The 13,522-nt window shown below is 37.5% G+C and overlaps 1 protein-coding gene across 11 annotated transcripts in view; it reads left to right on the forward strand.

Annotated features, from left to right (window-relative positions):
- egfra (epidermal growth factor receptor a (erythroblastic leukemia viral (v-erb-b) oncogene homolog, avian)) overlaps window positions 1–13,522 on the forward strand; it is a 94,578-nt gene that overhangs the window by 40,199 nt on the left and 40,857 nt on the right. The gene's annotated exons all lie outside the window — the stretch shown is intronic.

The raw sequence follows: 13,522 nt of genomic DNA on the forward strand, positions 1-13,522 counted from the left end.
ATGTATTAATCAACATTGTTAGTGTTTGTGACATTAATGAGATTTGTCAAAGTGTTTTTATGCCACTGTGAATATTAAGATCATCTCTGGGGCATCCTGTGTGTAAACGGGTGACTGTGCCAATACTAACAGATGGACCACGGATCAGTTTATTACAGTCTGCTTCCCATTTGCTCTCATTCAGGGCTTGCCAAAAGAAAACTCACCTTTTAATATCTAAATATAAAAAAATCTGAGCTTAAAGTCATCGGGTCACATTTGGTGCTTTCATTCAGTTCATGGACACAGATAGCCTATTAGTATCTCCATTATATGATTACATATTTGCTTTTTATTGCATGTGAACATTACAGTATTATAAAGTATAAAGAACATTAAGTGCAGATATTATGTGTTTATATTGTGTCATTGTGAATCGGGATTGCCAGTTTTGCAGCACCTTCAGAGGATTTTATTAGAAAGTGAGTATCAGTGAGGACAATCCTGACGTCCAACAATGTCTTTTGTCTCCCTGTTGTGCTTTACCGAAGGTCAGATGAATGCTGCAGCTATCTGTTAAATTATCATCTATTATAAGACAGAAACAGTTGCTTAGTCTACAGTGCTGAATCCAGATAATTGCTTTTGCTGTGTGATTTAAATACATTAACGGGTCTCACATGGTGTTATCTTAGTGTCTTTCCCTCATTTGTTTGACATTGACCTCTGGGTACCATCCAGTTTCATTGTGACCTAGAACAACCTCTCTCATTCAGTCAACTATCTTCCTATTAAATTACAATATAAGAAACATATGTGTGTAAATAGATTCTTAAAAGCTGATAAAGATCACATTCTCTAAACTTTCTATATATTTCAAAAAATGATACTTTGTATCTGAATACGTTTTGTCTATATAGCTGGTGAGATTTAATCTAGTCTCTAGTTTTTTATGTACATAAATGACTTCCATCTGGATGGCTCAGAGGTGAGTCAAAACGGCCAAATATATGAGGTGAGTTTTTACAGTCTTTGTTGGGTCTAGGGCTTTGGCTGGTTGATATAGTGAAGTTGCAGGAATGGATCTTGTCAGCATCCTTGTCTTCGTTTTATTAGTACTTTTATGCTTTTACAGAGTAAATGGCTGCCTGCCTTACAATGTGTAACCACAGTCTTCAGTAAAGTGAAGGAAAAAGAAAGCTCATATGCGTCTAACCTTAAACTCTTTTGAATTTATTCAAACACTTTTACAGCCTAAAGGAACAAGTTTCAGCAGTGTTTCCTATGAACCCGTATTCATTACACTGAGATTAGTTTCTTACCCCGGCCAAATAATTTTTCATCTGAAATGCTAAAATGTCACAACTAGTACAGAAAAATGAAAGCCTTTTGTGATTTGAACTTTTAAAAGATAGTGCATGAAATTCATCTTTTGGTTCTTCATAGAAATTCTGTGACAGGTTCATGTGTCCGCTTTTATCTTCTAAATTGTGGATCTCCATCGAAAAGTCTGCTTGTTGAGTCACGGCACATCCAATCATAACAAGTCGCTGGTGTTTGTGAGCCAAAAGACAGATCACCCAAATATTTCAAAACGGCTAAACAAAATCGTCATCACTTGCTGGACCATTGCTTATCTCAGACAGCCCTGTAAGGCATAGATAGGAGCTTTTAGGAGTATCAGTAAAACCATGACCTTTAAGACTTTTCCAAGAGTTTACAACATTTCCATGTGAAATCATTTCACTAGAATCTCCATTCAGTTGATTCAGACACCACAACATTTTGATTCTCTTGGGGAAAAAAAACTTGTTGCCCTTGTCAGCATTGATACCTTATAAAAGGAACAAACTAAAGACAGCTTTATTTGCAAAATGATGACCCTGCATGGCGTAACCTAATTAGCAAAATACATATGAGACATTTGGGAAAATTGCATATCACTCTATGTTCCTCTGACCATTTCAACATGTTCTTATGATAAATAATCTCACTGATCTGTCATTAAGCAGATACAAGTGCATGATAATCAGATTTGACTCTATTGCAGTCGCATATCCGCTTTGAAGAGGCATCATTGTCAATTCAATCGGTAATGGCGGAAGACCATCATTGTTTTCCGTGGGGATTATGATTTGTGTGGCCAGTGTTCTTGGGAAATACATCAACAGTGTATTTTCTCCCAAATGATAGGTGAATTTGAGATTTGGCGTGTTCTCATTCTTCGCCCACCACAGGAAACTAAATCAGGATGTTCCAAAACAGAGGACTGCTGTGTAAAGCTGTCAAGCTTCATTTCATCGAGTTTCGTGCCAGATAAAAATAAATGTAAATAACAGCATAAATGCATATTTGGATTTACTGGAACATCTTGTTCAGTTAATTGACATGGGAACAGTGCTCGGCTTTGGTTTGCTAGTGTCATGAAACTTAACAGTTAAGAGAGCTTAACTCTCTGGGGGCTAAATAATAACCTTTCACCAAATAAAAATCAGTGCGAAGGAATGCTTTATCGCATTTGATTGCACACAACAGGTCCTTAGTCTTTCACCGCTATGGGTATAACTTTAACTTTTAACTGTGTATTTGCAGATGTAATTATTGACAATGAGTGTCAAACATCTCTTCTATAAGCAACAAGTGTCTGAGATTTGCAATAGCTTTGCTTGCTGCTTGTTTTTGCAAATTTCACACAGGTCTCCTCCCACTGAATAAACAAGCACACGTGTCCAGCATCGTGAACTCCTGCCAGCATCACATGCCAGTGTTGTTTACATTACTTCTATCACTGTGTAATTGTTTACAAACCAAAGTGACATAATGATATTCAAAGCGCCTCAAAGCATCACCAGCATTGTTTTTCCCGCTCTGATTTGCTGCCTCATACCCTTCTGTCATCAGGTTCCCACACGTTTGCACGCGCTTTGCATGGCCCCGCGAGTGGTTTTCCAGGCGGACAGCTGTGATTTCTCTCAGCGAGGCCTAATGCCCGACGTCAATTTCCTGCCTTTAATACCTGCATACTTCCTCCTCCACCTCATTTGTGCTGAACGCTCTTGCAGGATATGTTACCAGAGCTCACTCCTGGCTGTAGACACAGTGTTCCCGGGAGGCCGATTGGTAGAATTGTTTGTTACCATGGGGGCTTCACAATGCTGAATGTGTCTCCCATGTGATTGGCTTTCCTAGAACCACATCTGGTAAAGCTGTTGGAGTTTCGAGAGCTGTGGAGAAGTAAAATGAGTTTGCCGGAAAAACGGCGGACCTCCTGCTTTGATAAACTGTTGAGCAGTTACCTAGAGCTGGCAAATATCAGTGCCTCATTTGTTGGATTGACTCTCTTTGGCGGAGAACAATGAGGGTTTTCTTCAAGCCGACTGCTCCTTTTAACAAATCTCTCTGAATCGTGAATGTTTCTCCATGTGCCTGTGTAAACAATAGGGGCTGCATGAAAGAAGTTTCATGTTCTGTGATTTTTTTTCTATTAGCATTTGTGTCATGGCCCTGACAGCTTGATTGTATGCTGATTGTGAGTGGACTTAAAATGGCCAAAATCTATTTAGAGTTAAACACTGGGATTGACTGTGACAGACTGCCTAGGATATTTTTTTTTCTTTCATTCATTCATTCATTCATACTAAACATGTTAATTCTGCCCCAAGCCTTGTGACGTCTGTCACTCCACGTGTAGACTGTGTTTGGAAACTTCTGAATGTTCCCTGAAATGGTGCGTTGTACCTGCACGTCATGGAGTTTGTAGCATTTCCATAATTGAGCCCCTATGGTGGAAAGAGACCTTGGAATGCAGGCTGGAAAAATAACTTTTTCCTCACATCTCATTAGGGCGTGGCTTATTGTGAGAAGCAGCATTTTCTGCAGGTCCCACAGGATTCTCATGTTTCATTGACCAATAGAAAATACCTGGCATGTTGTCATTTTTACTGTTGCAACGTATAGTATTTTGAATTATATTTACATTTATTCATTGGAATTCATTATTGGAATTACGCTCACCTAAAGGATTATTAGGAACACCATACTAATACTGTGTTTGACCCCCTTTCGCCTTCAAACGCTGCCTTAAATCTACTTAGCATTGATTCAACAGGGTGCTGAAAGCATTCTTTAGAAATGTTGGCCCTTATTGATAGGATAGCATCTTGCAGTTGATGGAGTTTGTGGGATGCACATCCAGGGTCGTTCCACCACATCCCAAAGATGCTCTATTGGGTTGGGATCTGGTTACTGTGGGGGACATTTTAGTACATTGAACTCATTGTCATGTTCAAGAAACCAATTTGAAATGATTCAAGCTTTGTGACATTGCTGGAAGTAGCCATCAGAGGATGGATACATGGTGGTCATAAAGAGATGGACATGTTCAGAAACAATGCTTAGGTAGGCCGTGGCATTTAAACGATGCCCAATTGGCACTAAGGGGCCTAAAGTGTGCCAAGAAAACAATCCCCACACCATTACACCAGCAGCCTGCACAGTGGTAACAAGGCATGATCTCTACCATCTGAATGTCTCAACAGATATCGAGACTCCTCAGACCAGGCAACATTTTTCCAGTCTTCAACTGTCCAATTTTTGTGAGCTCATGCAAATTGTAGCCTTTTTTTCCTATTTGTAGTGGAGATGAGTGGTACCCGGTGGGGTCTTCTGCTGTTGTAGTCCATCCACCTCAATGTTATGGGTGTTGTGGCTTCACAAATGCTTTGCTGCATACCTTGGTTGTAATGAGTGGTTATTTCAGTCAAAGTTGCTCTTCTATCAGCTTGAATCAGTCGGCCCATTCTCCTCCGACCTCTAGCATCAACAAGGCATTTTCGCCCACATGACTGCCACATACTGGATGTTTTTCCCTTTTCACACCATTCTTTGTAAACCCTAGAAATGGTTGTGCGTGAAAATCCCAGTAAGTGAGCAGATTGTGAAAAACTCAGACCGGCACATCTGGGACCAAAAACCATGCCAAGCTCAAAATTGCTTAAATCACCTTTGTTTCCCATTCTGACATTCAATTTGGAGTTCAGGAGATTGTCTTGACCAGGACCACACCCCTAAATGCATTGAAGCAACTGCCATGTGATTGGTTGATTAGATAATTGCATTAATGAGAAATTGAACAGGTGTTCCTAATAATCCTTTAGGTTTAGAGTGTATTACCCCGATTTAATATTGCATGGAAAACCTGCAACATTTTTACAGACACACAAACAGAACAGACAGTGTGTCCTCCTGTATATAATCTCAAACAGTTACTCAAATATTTGACTTGGTAATTGAGCAAACAATACCCGTTGTCATGATTGCATTATAAAGTTGCTAGGCACAGATCCATCATATTTTACAGGTGGAGGATTTTTTTTGTTATATATGTTCAGGTGGTTGTACTCAGGCCCTTTCAATGGAAATGTAAAATTTCCATTTATTATGCCTTGTAGTGCAGCATTTATTAAATCTTGGAAAACTATAAAGGAAAACATTGAGAAATAGGCTGACACTTTTAGGCCAATAACTTCAAACACACACACAGAAACAAAAGATTGTTTTTTCAGCATGTAACACATTCATGCTTGGCTCATTTTGAAGTCTGGAACATAATTTTTTGTTCTATGAACTTTAGATAAAAGTGTTTTCAACTGAAAAATTTAATGAGCGAGATTCGAACCAAGCCGACATGCAAGTGGGGTGCGCTAAGAAAAAGGCTTACGGCCACAACCACAGTCAGCTGGCAATACATCACATGTGTATATATTGCTGACTACACTTCTCTCAATAATGTACAGTCAAGTTTTGGCCCAAGTACAGTCAAGTTTTGGCCTCAATAATGTACAGCACGGGAAGCTATTTTGACTCACCTCTTCTTAAACCCGACCACATCTGACCAGCCGTTCAAACCATAATTTATACCATGGCATGCTCATAAAACTTTCCATTTAAGGAAAAATCTCACTCTGCCAAAGTGAAACATTCAGTTCTCAGTAACCACCTGTGTCTTCTCGGATGATCACATTTCAAAATGGCACATGAGCCAAACAGGCCGATCGGATCTTCTCAGATAGGTGATACAGCTTTTACTGCCACTCCCTCTACACATACCTCTATAGTGTAAACACAGACGGGCATGTTGTGGGAACACGACAGTATGTCAACTAAGTTGTAAAAGATCTCTTGGTTTACATGCTTTGTTTCGCGTATTGTTGATCTCAAGTGAAGGGTGGGGCACAATAAAAACATGTTTTTTGCCGGCAGACTTTTTGTTTACTTGCAAAGCTGCTGCGTGTAATTTCTGTGTCAGAACTGTGAAATTATGATTCCAAAGTGGGGCAAATGGCCACAAAACCACATTTTCCTTCCCATCATCTGTCATTGGTCAGACAAACAGCTAGCTCCACCCCAGACATTGTCATTGGTTGAGTCAACGGTCAAATGGGACCACTTTTAAAAGCACCATGGAGCCACCGTGTGAATAAATAATAATGGGAGTAAACCTATGAGTGGATTATGTATAGTTCTCACTGCACATTAAACCTATTAAAAAATGAATCACTAACATGCATACTCACTGTAAAAAAATTATTAAAATACCAAAATACATCTTGACAAACATCTAAATGTAATTATTATATTTTCTCACCATCTTCAGTTATAGTAAATGCATCCTATTCTAGTGTTACTTGCTAATATTTGTCTCGTGGGAGCTGTAGTGATGTATATCTAAAATGTAGATAGATATTATTGGTGGTTTTATGATGTGGTCATGATGTGGTTTTCCCAGCCTTAGGCTCTTTGCAGCTGAAACCTATGAGAACAGCTTAAATTTTTCCTTTCTTTCTTTCATTCAGTCTTTTTATTCACTCAAGTCTCTCTGTGTTGGCACATTCATATCTGTGATCTCCGTGTTATTGCTGAGATTCCTGAGGGTTTTTCGGCTATCCAAATCCCATAGAATGTGCATAATTAGCAATATAAAATGCACAGACAAAAGGTGATACCGAAAACCTCCACAGGCATGTTTTCACATGTACACTCTCCTCTAGGTATTAATGCAACAAAAATTGTCTATGGCTCATTTGTTCCCTACCGAGATCCATTCACATATTCAACTCATTCTTTGCTGTTTGTAATAAAAGCACAATTAGCCTTGGTATGTGCAAACCTTATCTGTTGTTTTCTTTTATATCATGTTTTAGGCAGACTGTGTTGAGTCTAGTGGTGCATTACCGTTGTGGCAATTCAAGACGGCATGTCTCGTCTACAAGGTCTTGCGGCATGTGTTGATTTGCAAAATGGATCTAATCCCAGATGTGCTACTTTCCTTTTAGTAATTCTTTGCTTAATTTAGTATTATCCACTCTGCAGAAGAGCAACACCTCCTAATGGCTTTGTAGCTCAGTTGATAGAATATTGTGTTAGCAACTTGTGGCTAATATATTTGATTTAAATTTGACACACATGCTGATAAAATGCATCTAAGTTCATTTGAAATGTAAGCATCTGGTAAATGCACAGTGCCATTGTGTGGGAAAAGATAAGTGTCTGCAAATGTAATTATTCAACCACTTCATGAGCTGAGATGCTTGTGAAGTAGCACTTCATGATTGGGAAGATGCAGTGTCAGATGTGTTTAAAGGGATTTTTTAGACAATAAACATTTTCCAGCTCCCCTAGAGTTAATCATTTGATTTTTACTGTTTTGGAATCCATTCAGCTAATCTCCGGGTCTGGCGCTACCACTTTTAGCATAGCTTAGCACAATCCATTGAATCTGATTAGACCATTAGCATCGCGCTAAAAAATAACCAAAGAGGCTTTTTTATTTTTCCTATTTAAAACTTGACTCTTCTGTAGTTACATCGTGTACTTAGACAGACGGAAAATGAAAAGTTGTGATTTTTTAGGCAGTTATCGCTAGGAACTATACTCTCATTCTGGCGCAAGGACTTTGCTGCTGTAACATGGCTACAGCAGGCGTAGTGATATTACGCACTGCCCGAAAATAGTCCCGTGCCATTAAAAGTTACTAAGGGGACTATTTTCGGCTGCTGCGTAATATCATTGCACCTCCTGCAGCTATGTTGACTCAACCGATGACAATGTCTGATGTGGAGCTAGCAGTTTGTCTGATCAATGAGGGATGGTGTGAAGGAAAATGTGGTTTTGTGGCCATTTGCACTACTTTGGAATCATAATTTCACAGTTGAGTTCTGCAACCCTACTAACACAGAAATTACACGCATCAGCTTTACAAGTAAACAAAAAGTCTGCCAGCAAAAAAATTTTTTTTGCGCGATGCTAATGGTCTAATCAGATTCAATGGATTATGCTAAGCTATGCTAAAAGTGGTAGCGCCAGACCCTGAGATCAGCTGAATGGATTCCAAAAGGTAAAAATCAAATGTTTAACACTAGGGGAGCTGGAAGCATATTTTCAAAAAAGTGGAGTGTTTCTTTAAAGTCTGTTTAAACTTTGCACATTTTTTTTAACCTTCTTTCTTTTTGAGGAGACCGCTTACACATTTTTTAAAATATGAAAGCAAACAGTGGTGTACATTATCGAGTAAGAAAATGTACACCTATTCAGAACAGAAAGTGATAGATAGTGAAAAATAAACAGGGCATTTAAAACATTTGGCTCTGCCATGAAGGCCGCAAGCAAATCTGACTAGTTTGTTGTTTCCATGGGAACAAGTACCTGTAACACAAAAGCACCTTTATTCAAAGATTAAGTGTCAACTTTGAAACAGGATTTACTGGCATTGTTGTCTGCATAATGCTTGCATGCAAACAACTTGCTTATAACATCGCTTTCACCGTAAATGATCCGGTAAATGCATGGTATTACTCTATACTAACCTCTCTGAAATGAAACAATAATTCACTAAAGGGTAAAACCTTAGAGTTAAGCAATAAGATGAAGTCAGAGACGGAGTCAGAATCAGTCATCTAATGCCTGATCTGTTGATCCTCCGCAGCAGGAAGCTGAATCATTTTGTGGATTTTCTGTTTCTTGCAAAAACACACACAGAGATTATTAGAGCTAACTTCCCGGTTAAAATCTCGGAAGTAATAAAAATATGTTTGTTTTGTCGGTGTGTTTTTTCAACCGAATTAGTTATTTTTTTAGTAATGACGGTCATTTAGTCATTTCGCTGTAATGACTGGCTGACTGTATGTTATCCAGCTTATTATATGGCTATACATCAGTTAAATTGACATGAAATAATCATTTGATATTGTTTCAAGCTGTGAGCAGAATGAGAGACCTGTTTAGCAGTAGCAGCCGGTGACTTCTTTTTTTCGAGGGTTCGTCACAACATGTATGTAGCCCGTCATGCGTGTGACTGGTCATTTCAAAATATGTGTTCAGCATGTCGAGTGATCCTATGGGCATCACCTGTCTTGTCAAAATAAGTGCCTTCTGCAAATGCGTCTAAAGGGTTTATGATAAAAGAGATGCTCGCGTTTGCCAGATACTCACATAATCTCATGCGTAATCAGGGTTTACTGTTAAAGGAGTGTCTTGCATGTGTTTTGTAAAAGTGGGTGTCTCTTTTATCATAAACAGTTTTGACATATGTGCAGCAGGCACTTATTTTGACAAAACACGTGATGCACATGGTTCACATGACGCAACAAACACATATTTTGAATTGGGGCCCCTTGGATGAGCAGTCACTAGCCACCAAAGCTGTTTAACATTATCCAAAATTATTTAACCAGTTGACCAAAAACAGAATAAAATGTTTCAGAAACATAGTCAAATCATTTTATTTCACATAAGCAGTAACTAAACACTGTAAAAAGTGAAAGCTTCACACACTACTTAAAAAACTTAACTCGTAACACCTAAAAATTCTGTTTTATAATCCTACATTTTCTCACTTTATGTAAAAAAATTAAGGTAATTTTTTTAATTACTTCAATTGGTAACACCAAAAATATTTTTACATATAATATTTCACCTTAAAAATATTTTATTTAACTTCAAATTTTTAGGCATTACCAGTTGAAGTAATATTTGATCCAACTTCTACTTTTTACTGTGTATCTCTCACAATGTTGTTTTTCAATGCCTTGAGAAAAACATGTAAAAAGTTCATTTTCAGTGCACATTTTTGTACAGTTTCTTATAATGTAACATTGTTTAACTAGGAAATCTATCCAATTTTGGTAGATCAGTGATTTAGCTTTGGCCGAGAAGAAAGACAGAGAGGGATTGTTTTTTGGCTGCAATTTTATGATACTCGATTTTCCTTTAGAAAAGTCAGGTGGTTCACAACAGTGAAGCAAGGATTGGAGTGTTTTCACAGCAATTGGACGTTAACAATTGAATGGTGGCAAGTGGCCAAAAAAAATTATCCTGTTCATATTACTGAAGTAAAAATGTAGACTAACATGACCCTGTATTATCAACTACAGGCCTGCCTTTGTCATGACCTGTCAAAACCCAGCATAAGTCATTTGCTGTTTTCTACATAAAATCATTCTACATAATGTAAAAAAAAAACATTTAGTGAAAATAAAACCTTAATTTATTTAATAATTACTGTGGGACTTGACCTGTGGGACAGTGGCAGTTAAAAGGTTAAGGTCATGTAATCAAACATTAATGCTCTTTGAATGGATATCTGCCTTGAGTTTTCATAACAGAAACCAGTTAACATGGTTTTATTAACACAAACAGTCCTGACAATTAAAAGGCTCTGATACGTTTCAAATGAAATTGTAAAAATGCCTATGACGTCATTTCAAACAATATATTGCCAAAGCAGATGTTTTGATTTTTATGGTTGACATTCATACTAAAGTAGGTAAAGGTACTGCGCTAAAAGCATCACTTCCGGTAACAGTGCTGGAAGTTACATTTTGTGAAATTCCTCTAGAAGAAGATTTGTTTGGCTAAGAGTTGAGTGTGTATTGAAATACCGCATGCTGACATACAGACGGTGAGGCCCTGCTGTCGCATTCAATAGGTGTTACTACATAATATTCCTGCTGACTGTGTGGAGTTTCACCGCATGTTCTTATAAGTCATTTTCAATCTGTAAATGTGTTACATGATGTTTCAGTATGCCTTTAAAAGAAAAGTCCATCTGGAACATTTTTCGGCTATTTGTAATGCGTAGGCAACAACGCTACACAAATAATACATAGTTGTTTAAAACATGACGCGCATGGAGACTTGCAGTTTATCTTCCAGTAGAGTTTTTGATGTACATCAGTAGAGTTTGGTGAACATACCCTTTGCTATCAGAAAAATACATAACGCACATGTTGCCATCGCAACAGCAAATCATAGAGGTATCTTAGAAAGTACATAATCTAAAATGATTAAAATGTGTTCCTTGCTAGATGTTTACTCACTAGTGATATTAAACATCTAAAATTTCTATTTGATTCATTTATTATTTAAAATAATCCAGACTTAATACTCATAGGGGCTTTTTTATATAGTTACGGAGGTTAGAGTCACCAAACCATTTCCATCCTGTTGCTTTGGTGCAAAGTGTTTAATCTTTCTCCACTGATCCACTGAGTCTCATCAGGACTGATAACATCTCCCTAGAGCTTACGGCTGGAAAGGTTCCAGATTAACTGGAAAGGAAGCAGATTAACTTTTTTGAATGGTCCATATGTATTTAGTTTCTCTCATCTCACAGGAAGCTAAGAGTCTTAAATATCAAATGACTTGGTTTTATTTTATGAGAGTTTTTAACCGTTAATATAATTTTAGGCCTATAACTTTTAAGAACAGAGGATAGGTAATGGTTAAAGGGTCAAGAGGTTACATATTTGTGAGACACTGTTTTCCTAGTGGCTAGCCGAAGCTATGAGAAGAATTTGAGTCAGCCCATGAGTGCAGTTCACAGTCCCTTACAATTGCAGTGTAACACTTGGCAGAATTACAGTAAAATTTTTAAAGCTAACAATATAGCCGTTTTAAAGGAGAAATACAATGCAGTAGTGGGGTCCAATAGTTTAGGACCACAATAGCAAATGCTTCAGTTTTGCGAAGTTTTAATTTAATGCACATTTGTCTTTACAAATGATATCATAACCATAACGGTTTAACAGTTTTATATTTAAAGTATTATTTATTATTATCTATAAATATTTTTTAAAGATAGCATGCACTTGAACTTGTCAAGGATTTCACAAGTTGTTCAAAGCCTAATTATTTCCAATATCCCAGCATGACAAAAATTGACTTTACATGGTCAAAATCATACATTTGCATAATTTAGTTTGTACCTGTATGTAGTTTCATTCTTTTAGTCCCCAGAGACAGTACAGACCTGTACGGAGAGTGTTCAAACTCACAAATAAGGATGAGGCAGTCATTCAAATTTTTCGATTTGGACACATTTTATTACAATACATTATTTACGTTATGTCCCTCACAAAAAGACACAACCTTCGAAAAAGTTTGCTTTGTTTTGAAAAATGCATATTTTAGCTTATTGTAGTGCAGGTGCAAAGTATGTTTGGTCGTAAATGCAATTTTATGTTTCATGACGCCATGTGTCCACCAGCTGTGTGTGAAAATGCGAAACAAACATTCCATAAATCATCTGGTTTTACACCTGCCTTTTTGCTTACATCAACCACATTTCATAAGCAAGACAGTGAGCCACCAGCAAAGTCCCAGGTGTCCCAGGACTCTTGTTACCCCTATGTTGGTGCATCTCTGCAGTGATGTTGTGGATGTTGATGCTGGACTATGGTATGTGAAATATTGCACTGTAAGTGTAGTGGAAAGTGCATAGTAAATATCATAACATCTGCAGTGGGTAAAATCTAATGTATGTAGTACAGTTATAATAAATCTTTTGAGCAATCTTTTTGTTTAATTGAAAAATATTAGGACAAATAAACATGATTAATTTATTACATTTACTTTATCTTGTTAATGTGAGCCTTGGACGAGTTTAATTAACAAGATTAATTATATTTACGTTAAAAGAGCAAAAAAATTAAATAAGTAAATAAAGAAAAAATTTACACGGGGCATAAGCGTTAACGCTTGACGGAAGGCGTGTCTGAAGCGTGGCCAACAACTAATGACAGTGGCTGCAATGTAGTTGGCTGGCTCTGCACTGAGTTCTTTGCATAAGGTGATCTGATTGGCTGGCGCACGCTTTGGCGCTTAAAAAGTTGAGAAATTTCTAACTTCTGCGCCGAGCAATGGCGGTGCAGCGACGTAGACGAATCCACAATTCAGTTCGGCAACACATGACATCACCTATTAAAAGTAAATAAGAATCGTTAACGCTTTCACCTTGTGTGAATGTACCATAATGTCTAGTATTTTTAAATCTGATCATATTTCATCTAGTGTGATCTAGTGTAATCCAGCATTTAGTAGGCACCTGATTAACGTTTTTCATTAAATATTCATTTTAAAATAAAGCTTTGCCCTTTTTGAAAAACTAAAATTCTTGTAGAATAAAGTTTATTCTAAGCCAACTCATATGCCCAAGTGAGTGATGCAAGGCAGGCTTCTCAATCCCTTTGAGTTTAAAATGAGGGGG

This window comes from Paramisgurnus dabryanus, chromosome 6 (assembly GCF_030506205.2).
Source record: "Paramisgurnus dabryanus chromosome 6, PD_genome_1.1, whole genome shotgun sequence".
In the NCBI taxonomy this organism is placed as follows: Eukaryota; Metazoa; Chordata; class Actinopteri; order Cypriniformes; family Cobitidae; genus Paramisgurnus; species Paramisgurnus dabryanus.